Source organism: Myotis lucifugus, unplaced genomic scaffold, assembly GCF_000147115.1.
Source record: "Myotis lucifugus unplaced genomic scaffold, Myoluc2.0 scaffold_5, whole genome shotgun sequence".
Classification (NCBI taxonomy): domain Eukaryota; kingdom Metazoa; phylum Chordata; class Mammalia; order Chiroptera; family Vespertilionidae; genus Myotis; species Myotis lucifugus.
In genome coordinates, this window is record NW_005871053.1 from 11,941,496 (window position 1) to 11,951,966 (window position 10,471).

The window sequence follows — 10,471 nt, forward strand, 5'->3', positions numbered from 1 at the left end:
AGTGAATAAGCCAGTCAATGAAGGAAAAATACCACATGATCTCACTCATTCATGGATAATAAAGACCATTATAAACTTATGAACAAAAATAGATACAGAGGCAGAGCTGCCTCAAACAGACTGTCAAACTACAGTGGGAAGGCCGGGGAGGGTTGGTGTCGTGAAGGCGGGGCGGGGCGGTAAGAGATCAACTGAAGGACTTATATGCATGCATATAAGCATAACCAACGTAAGACACTGTGGGGTAGGGGAGGCCAGGGGATTGTCAAGGGTGGGGGGAAAAAGGCGACATATGTAATACCCTTTGTAATACTTGAAGCAATAAAAAAATAAAAATTAAAAAAAAAAACCACAAAAGAAACAGGACGTTCAGTGTTTATTTGTTTGTTTTTAGAAACCTCCCAAAATTTAAATGTTGACAACAACCAACTGAAAGTTTTGAAAATTATTGTATGGGCCCTAGCCAGGTACCTCAGTTGGTTAGAGCATCATCTGGATATGCCAAGGTTGTGAGTTCGATCCCCAGTCAGGGCATATATAAGAACCAACCAATGAATACATGAATAAGTACAACAACAAATCAATGTTTCTCTCTCTCTTTCTCTCTAAAATCAATAAAAATCATTAAAAAAACCAAACCAAAACAAAACACCTCTGTGTGGGGAAGAAAATCACTGTATAGAAGAGCTCTGCAGTCTGAAGTTGCCCAGCACTTCAGCGCATCCAAAGCTCCATTGTCCTGCATGTGTGTCTGCAAAAGCTTTTAGTTGATTCTAAAGCTAGACCAGGTATAAAATTATAGGTTAAAGGCATTGTCTTTAAAAAATTTTAAGACTTCTGATCTCTTATCTTTACCATCTAGGGTCCTTAATGATATATTTAAGGCCATTCTCATTTCTGTTCATTTGTATGCGATTTTTAAAATTCTCTCTTCTGAAGATTTAAAGGATTTTCATGTTATTCCCAACAGTCAGGACTTTTTAAATTATGGTGTTTTCACTTGGCGAGTTATAGATGGGTGTCCTTCATTTCCACTAGTTTTTCTGAATTATAATTTTCATTTTGACTTTTTTTTCTCTTCTTGGCACTCAGAAACATACATGTTCCATAACCAGAACTGATTTTCTGATATTTTGTATTTTTCATCTTCTTCCCATTCTCAGCTCACTCTGGAGCAGGGTAACTATCCTCCAATGTGTCGGGTCTGCCAGAAATTCAGGGAGCGGCAAATGATACCCCAAGAATCCACAAAAGAGGGCTTATTAAAAACTGGAGCAATTTGTGTGCATCCATTGTATCAAAGAATGCTAGAATGCTATATAATAAATGCCTCTCTCTCTGTTTTTTAATGCTTACCTGAGGACATGCTTAAGAGAAGAAAGGAGAGAGAGAGAGAGAGAGAGAGAGAGAGAGAGAGAGAGAGATGAAAGATTGGCTGCAACTTCTCTGATACTCATCCCATGTGGCCACTTAATAATTAACAGAGGCATCAGAAGTGAAGCTGTGTGACTTCTGAGGCTAGGTCAGAAAGGTGATATAGATTCAGCTTTTGGAACCCTGAGCTACGATGTAAGTTCTCATGCTGCCATGCTGTGAGAAAATCCAGGTCACACAAGATGCCACATATAGCTGCTCAGCCCCAGCTAGGTCCCAACTGACAGGCAGCATCTCAGGCCAGACATGTAAGTGAAGACACCTCTGGATCCAGCACATCCCCCAATCCCTGCCACAGTCCCAACTGTTGAGTTTCCCATCTGAGACTTCAAATATCATGGAACAGTGACAAGTCATATTTGTTGTGCTCTGTTGAAATTCCTGACTCACAGAACCCATCAGCATAATAAAATGGTTGTTTTAAGCTGGTCAGTTATTTTTTCTTTTCTTTTTAAAAATTTTATTTTTCTTTGTTCTTTATCTTTTTTTTTAACTGGTAAGTTTTGAAATAATTTGCAACCATGGCAATAGTAACTAAAATAGAAGGAGGGAGTAGATTTATTAGGTTCTAGGGAAGGAAAGGTGGGCTGGTGTTAGGGGCAAGAAAGGAATATTGGGGACTGGCTGTGGTTGTGGGAAATATTGATCATGCTCTGATAACCATGATTGCCTTGTGTTGGTTAAAGAAAGGACATTCTGACCTGGCTGGGAGTTGTATGCCCTCAGGACCTGGGAGTCAACCTCAGAATGAGGTCCATTCTCATGAAGAGATTAACACTCTTGTTGTCCAAACAACTGAGTCCCACCCAGCCTCTTACTTCCTCATGCCTGTAACTCCTACTTTCCCATGCCTATAACCCGATTTCCCTGTGTAATCTTTGTCCTACCCTGTATAAGCAGCTGGCTTATAGGGGCAGCAGAGCAGATTTTTGTGGATGACCTGCTGCTCTCCTATACTGCTGGCAGTATTGGAATAAACAGTTCTTTTCTGAACCTCTGAGTGCATATGATTTGTCGCTTCCCACCAACCTGATTTCTGTCATAACACTGGGAGAGTGACTATGTTGAAACAAAATTTCTTTTTTTTTTTTTTTTTTTAAATAATAATTTTTATTTCTTAAAGTATTACAAATGATACCACCCTGGGAATTCTCCTTCATCGGTACTACTTTAACAGACAGCTACAAGGATGCAAAAGAACTAAAATACTGATGTCCTCTTATTCTGCACAGTCTTTTATGAGTCCCTCCAGCTTTCACGGGATAGGGGTGGCATAGCTTCCCTTTTCTAGCATTCTTGGTGACATCTGAAACACAGAGTCTGTAATACTGACATAAAGTTATGCTAAGAAGATTAGTAAGTAGAGCCATATCAAACATTAGATGGGCTGACTTCACACAGAATGTGTGTGACTCCCAGCTGTACAGCTCATTTGTCTAATTTCCAAACAACACCACTAATTCTTTTTGTAGATGGGTATGTAAGCCCTTGAGTGCACTGTCTGTGCTCAGTCACCCAGCATTTCCTGAGATGCCCAGCAAGCAGCAAATCTTGTAAGTCAGATTTTCTTTCAAGTTCACTCCAGTTGAATCATCACCTCCGCTGTTGCTCCTGATTCTGCCGTCTTTGTTTTCTTGACTGTGAATATGTTTACCCCTTGCTTCCATTGAAGTTACCAAGCATTAGCCATCAAGTTAGTTTCCAAATATCTCCCAATATTAAGAGTTAGGTATGCAGCCTCTTTTGATATTGATGGAGGAGAGGCAACCTGATCTTTTTGCAGGTGGTTGCCAATTTGTTTAGCCCTTTGCTCCATTGCTTTTCCTTTCTTAGCCACAGAATTTCTTTCTGTTTCCACTGAGTTCTTTGGAGATCTCTATTTCCCAGGACTCTCTCCTACTTCCTGCATGTATTACACTGAGGATAAAGAAGAAACAAGCTGGGCTAACCAACATTTAGTCCTAACTTAGATGTGTTAAAATTTAACTTCCTTTTTTTTCCTCCAGAAATAACTGAACCTACCTTCTTCATGAATCCTTCTTTACTTTCATAGTAGAAAACCTTTATAAGAGAATCTATAAGTGGAAGTTTAAGCTGAGATCCTAAGATGACAAATGCCAGGTGGCAGAGTGGATTGTGAGATCATGCAGTAGGATTTGTAAAATTTCAAGCGAAGTTTCTAAACCTTTTCATATCAAAGTTCTAAAAGATAGGGTTGGAAATGGGAAGTAGAGGATTCTTTGAAGACAACTCTGCTGTGAACTCTCCCTGCCTACTTTTCTCTCTTTCAAGCCTAGTGAGAAGGGGTCCTTAGAAATCTTGATATGTGTCTAGTGCCATTGGGGGGCAGAGGGAGGCAATGTGGACTAATGTCTGACTTCTGACTCAAAAATATAAAAGGCAGGAATGTGGATGACCCAGTTGACCCCAGGTGGGAGCAAAGGATACATGCGAATTTCCTAGATCAGATGTGATCATTGGGAGAAAGAATAGGCCGGGGCTCTTTTTAATCTTGTCCAAGCCTGGACTGAGTGTTGGGAATCCAAGATTGAAAATGACTATACAATGCTGAGGTGGAACAGCTAGTGAGAGGAAAATGCATCCACTAGGACTGGAAACTACATTGAATGTTCCCAGTAAGGATTTCTGAAGGGGTCACAAGAAAGACCATAAATTACAGAGCTGGCTTTACACATCTGTCAGGCCAGAGGGCAAGGACCACTTTATGACAGTTCTGATGAATAACGTTTCTCTTCTTCTCTCTCCTCCCCCCCACCCCCCTTTTCCTCCTCTGGCTTTGATCCCTTGAGGAGTCAGAAAACAACTAGCAAGATAGAGGTAGAAGCCTATATGTACCATTAGACACATAGTAGTATTTACTCCTATTGTTGAACATGTAGTGGCATTTTAATTGTATGAAACCAGGAAAGTCTTATTGGCCGAACTCCTTGGGAGAGCTTTGATAATTTGTGTCATTCTTTCAGACTATTCACTTGGACAATAGTTACCTAACTATTAATTCCTTAATCTAGCTGAGTATAAATATAGAACATTTTGTGCTTCAATGAAATACTATGCACTATCTAGGGGACACCCTAGATAAGATAGGTCATTTTTAAAAATTTTATTTTAGAGAGGGAGGAAGGGAGAGAGAGAGAGAGAGAGAGAGAGAGAGAGAGAGAGAGAGAGAGGGAGAAACATTTATGTGAGAGAGAAACGTTGATTGGTTGCCTCCTGAAGGTATCCTGACCAGGGATTGAGAATGCAACCTGAGCATGTGCCCTGGCCTAGAATTAAACCACTGATGCTCAATCAACTGAGCTACACAAGCCAGGGCTAAATTTGTCTTTTTTTAAAAATTTCTCCTTTGAATTGGTTGTAGCATTTCCTCAGTATTCTCATTGAGTTAAAGAAAATCTTTAACATGTATTTATTTTTATATCTGTATGATAGTCATGATTTTATCTTTTTTGGAAAATTATCTTTTAACAGTATGTTGTCAAAATATTAATGTTTAGCAGTCCATGTATTGCTAAATAATGACTTGAAGATGTGATTATTGTAGCAGAGGTTTGATATGGAACTATGAATTTTCAATAAAAAATTTCTCATTTCTGCCCCAGCCAATTTGGCTCAGTGTATAGAGCATTGGCCTGCGGACCAAAGGATCCTGGGTTTGATTCTGGTCAAGGGCACATACCTCATTTGCAGGCTCCTCCCCAGCCCAGGCCCTGGTCAGAGCTTGTGCAGGAGGCAACCAATTGATGTGTTTCTCTCACATCGATGTTTCCCTCTCTCTTCCACTCTCCCTAAAAATCAATGGAAAAATATCCTTGGGTAAGGATTAAAAAAATTTTTTTTTCTTCTCATTTCCCTTGGAAAATCAGTGGCTTTGGCGATTTTGCTGTGTAATTTATGGGCAACAGATAAAAACACAATAAATGTGTAGGTCTAGGGCAAGAGAATTCCTATGATTGCAAAACTACTATGGGATCCCTCAGCATCGCCCTCTGCTCACCCTCCCATTTCTGAACAGAGAGACAACAGAAGCACAAAAGAACCAAAATATGGGCATGAAATTATAACAGGCATGGCTACTAGTGCCTCCCTGTGCTCTAGGGCATTCTGAATGAGTTCTCTTCTGATAACATCAGCAGAAATCATCCCTGTTAGAGTCTTAGGAAAATGTAAAGGCCAGTTTCTATATTTAAATAGAAGACTTCTGATGTTTTTATTTTTTTATTTTTGTTGATTTCAGAGAGGAAGGGAGAGGGAGAAAGAGATAGAAACATCAATGAAAGAGAATCATTGATCAGCTGCCTCCTGTGTGCTCCTCATGAGGATTGAGCCCGCAACCCAGGCATGTGCCCTGACCAAGAATTGAACTGTGACCTCCTGGTTCATAGGTCGATGCTCAACCACTGAGCCATGCCGGCTGGGCCTGATTTTTTTTTAATGGCAAATTAAAAAGAACCAGAGTGGCTTTTTCTGCATACTCCCTCCTTCCCAGCCCGCTAGGGCTGTGAGCTCCAGGCTCCTGCTAAGCTAGCACTGCTGTTGTCTCCTTCTGGCCGCCCTCATGATCATCTACTGGGACCTCATTAGCCATGATGAGATGTTCTCCAGCATCTGCAAGTTCTGGGAGATTGCTGATGGGCTGTGCCTGGAGGTGGAGGGCACGGCAATCAGTAGGACAGAGGGTAACATTGATAACTCGCTGAAGGCTAAAGGGTAAAGGTTTCAATATCAATGGTGTTGGTATTGTCATGAACCATCATTTTCACAAAAGAAGTCTACAAGGAGTACATCAAGGATTACATGAAATCAATCAAAAGGAAACTTGGAGTACAGAGATTAGAAAGATTAAAACCTTTTATGACAGACTGGTCAGTGTGGCTCAGTGGTTGAGTGTCTGCCCAGGAGGTCACTGTTTGATTCCCCGTCAGAGCACATGCCCAAGTTGCTGGCTTGATCCCCAGTACAGGGCGTGCAAGAGGCAGCAGATCAATGATGTTTGTCTCTTATCGATGTTTCTATCTCTCTATCCTTCTCCCTTCCTCTCTCTCTAAACATCAATAAAAATATTTTTAAAAAAAATTTTTAAAATATATTTCTTTATTAATTTCAGAGAGGAAGGGAGAAGGGGAGAGAGATAGAAACATCAATGATGAGAGAGAATCATTGATTGGCTGCCTCCTACACACCCCTACTGGAGATTGAGCACACAACCCAAGCATGTGCCCTGGGCCGGAATCGAACCTGGGACCTTTCAGTCCACAGGCTGACCGCTGCATCCACTGAGCCAAGCCGGCCAGGGCAATAAAAATATTTTTTAAAAAGGTAAAAAAGAAAGAAAAAAATGAAAACAAAAAAAGAAACAAAAAGCCTTTTATGACAGGTGCTGCAGATCTTGCACATCCTTGGTAATTTCAAATCTATCAGTTCCTTATTGGTGAAAACATGAATCTGGATGGCATGTTTGCTCTGCTGGATGACCATGAGCTCATGATGGTGTAACCCATTTATGATCTTCTTTAAAGACGGTTTAGAAATGGGAAAATGTTCACAAATTTGGCAGTTTGGATCTATCACCTGTCATCGTAACTGGCTACTGCTTGTCACCCACACACCAGGGCAATGGCACTGATGCTATCTTGAGCTCTTCATTTTATTTTGACCAGGATTTATTTGGAGCAGAGGCAGTGTTTTTTTTTTTTGTTTTTTTTGTTTTTTTAGAAAAACACATCATATAGGTTGTTTAAAAATAAAATGCATTTTTAATTTAAAAGAAGAAAAGAAGAATCAGAGTGTTTCCTTGACATGAAAATCTTCTCTAAAGACACAATATTACTGTAGCAGCAAATCATGAAAAGACCTGACACAGGTTGACATCCATGACCCTGTCAACATTGATGGGAACTTGTGTGGAAACCAACTTTTGTCCTCTTTGAAGTCTGAAGTTTTGAATAGACTCTAGTTCTTTGCTAGGGCCCTGACACTGATTAGTTCTGATCTCTACCCTTTGAGATTCTCTTAGCAATTTGGCTGTTGTACAAGTGCTGCCAGGGGCATGTACTACCATTTCTCACAAATACAGGGGTGGGCAAAAGTACGTTAAATTATCAGCCATCATTGCCTAAAATATAAATTACCAGTAATGATATGAAATAACAACAATAGCAATAACAATAATATAAATAAATACAATAGTTATTAAATTAATAATAATATGGGAATAAACTCTGTGTTTCAAATATGGTAGAGTACTTGGCTTTATAGTTTCTGACACAGAAGAAAACAATGTCAATTGAAGAGAAGCACAGTTACTTGTTGAAGTATAAACGTTCTTTAAGAGAAGATGTTCTCCCCTAATCTGACTGAGTCATTCTGCCTCAGTCCCTAATAGGAAGGGAGAAAGTGTTGTGTGTGATCTTGAAATCTAATTAGAGCAAAGTATCAAATGACCTTGGCACATTTCTCTGGACACTTTCTTAGGGATCAGAATAGAAGTACCCCCATCTAACCTCAATAATAGTTAAGTAATTGTTGCACAGTTGCCTCATATAAAATATATTCACATTTTATTTTTAATCTAGGAGTTGAATGCACTTTGCAAGAGCCCTGTGCCTACCTTTTGCTATTGGTCTGAATTTTGCTAAGTTAATTTCCAACTTTGAAGATAGCTTTGTTCACTAGAGCATGAGAAAGTGCAGGATATTTACTTTAAATCAGGACTTTAAGTCTACAGTAAAGTGACCTGGAGCAAATGCATGGCATCATTCCATTGTACAAGATCTGCAAGGCTCATTTTTAGGACATCATAGTTAACTTATGCTTTCTAAATATTTTTTTTCAAATGCCTGTAACAATGTGATTGTGTTGCCTTTTCCATTTCTCCATTGTTGGAGAATTAGGATGAACTCATTAAAATTTCATGTGGATTATTGCCCTTACTGACACTTGATATCAATGTCCCCGAGTTTAAAAAAGGGTGGTGTTGGTGGGCCCATCCCATTCTGATCCCTGTGTATCTATAGAGATTACAAAGATTTTTGCTTTTTTGATACTCACAAATGTTTTTAATTCAAATGTCTATTTTGTATTTAAAGACAAGCCTAAATGTCTGCTGTTTTTCTTTCTTTTTTTAAAAATATACTTTTTTTTTTATTGATTTCAGAGAGAGGAAACAAGAGGGAGACAGAGATAGAAACATCAATGATGAGAGAGAATCATATCATTGATCAACTGCCTCCTGAAGGGCCTCTACTGGGGAATTGAGCCCACAACCCAGGCATGTGGCCTGACCGGGAATTGAACTGTGATCTCCTGGTTCATAGGTTGATGTTCAACCACTGAGCCCATCCAAATGAAATATGGTATTTTCTAAGGTAGTGAAAAATTTGTCAGTTCCTGAAGTCATCATTCTAGGAAGATAATAAGGCACTGTATGTTACTACATCAGGCTCAGATGTGAAGCATGCTGGAATCTCAAGAACATCAGCTGGCATGAAATAGGAGAAAGTTGAGACTCAGTTGAGAGAGAAATGGAAGTGTATAAATGGGAAGGCCATGCAGCACAATGCCCTGGGCCTAAAGGGTATAGCAGTATGAGCTTGTTGGACAATTAGTAAATCAAGGTACATACATGTGTAGGAGTAGACTTCTGTGGGCTCCAATATATATCCTCCACTTTGTGGGTAAGTCTAAAAATAGGCTATTGTAGTGTATGCCGTCCAGTGATTCCTGCCAGGACTCCTGCAAGGGTATAAGAAACAAGAACCAGAATCTAGGGGTAGATCAGGCAGCAACTAGACAGGGAATCAGGATGTGAAATTTAAAAAAAAAATTTCTATTGATTTCAGAGAGAAAGGGGAGGGAGAGAGAAATAGAAGCATCAATGATGAGAGAGAATCATTGATTGGCTGCCTCCTGCACATACCCATTGGGGATCGAGTCTGCAACCTGGGCATGTGCCCTTGACCAGAATCGAACCCAGGACCTTTCAATCTGCAGGTCGATGCTCTATCCACTGAGTCAACCCTGCTAGGGCTGAAATGTTTTAGAAAAAGCATGTGATTTGGAGCCAGACTGAAATGGTTATCAGGCTATTTCCTCTTCCTAGCTGTCTAACTTTAGTAAGTTACTTAACCTCTCTGAGTCTCAGTTTCCATAAAGTGGAATAATAATCACCACTTCATAGGTTGTTGTAAGGCTTGGAAATACCTTATGTAAAATACCCAGCACAGTAGTAGGCCTGTATTATGGCAACTATTCTTTTTTTAATTATTATTATTTTTATATGAGAGCTCCAAACAGGTGAGCCAAAGCAGATGCTCCATCTTTTTTCTTTAAAAAAAAAAAAAGATTTGAGAGAGAGAGAAAGGGAGAGGGAGAGAGAAACATTGATTTGCTGTTCCACTCATTTATGCATTCACTGGTTGATTCTTGTATGTACCCTGACTGGTAATCAAACCCTCAACCTAGGTATGTACCCTGACTGGGAGTCAAACCCACGACCTTCTGGTGCATTGGATGACGCTCCAACCAAGTGAGCCACACTGACCAGGGCTTGTGGGATTTTTTAAAAAAAAATTTATATTAAAAAATATTATTTTTATTGTTTAAAGTAGTAAATATCTTCCCTTTGTTGTTTTCCCCCCCCAATGACCTCCTCCACCCTGCACCGACCTTGTGGAATTTTTTTTAAAGCAATGTAATAACAACAATATATGGGTAACTGTTAATTGTACCTCCATGTTATTTACATATGGAGTGAAATTTATGGGACATTTTATGGCAGAATTTAAATTTCCAGTCCCAGGGAGACCATGTCTGACAGGATACTTTTTGAGGTTGCCAACAGCTCAGTAAAGAGAACAAGATGTTTCTGGATTTGCCAGTTGTCAGCTGTGTGGCTTTTGGCAGATGTCCCAGACTTAAGAATTTGGAGACTGTCCTTCTAGCCTACTGTCCTAAGTGATCCTTGAAAGCTTCTTTCAACTCTAAGTCATAATAATACTGCACTCTAAGCACTGTG

The 10,471-nt window shown here is 39.7% G+C and overlaps 1 pseudogene; it reads left to right on the top strand.

The window, feature by feature from the left end:
• Window positions 1-6,013: 6,013 nt before the first annotated feature.
• LOC102419658 lies at window positions 6,014-7,081 on the top strand (annotated as a pseudogene).
• Window positions 7,082-10,471: the final 3,390 nt, after the last annotated feature.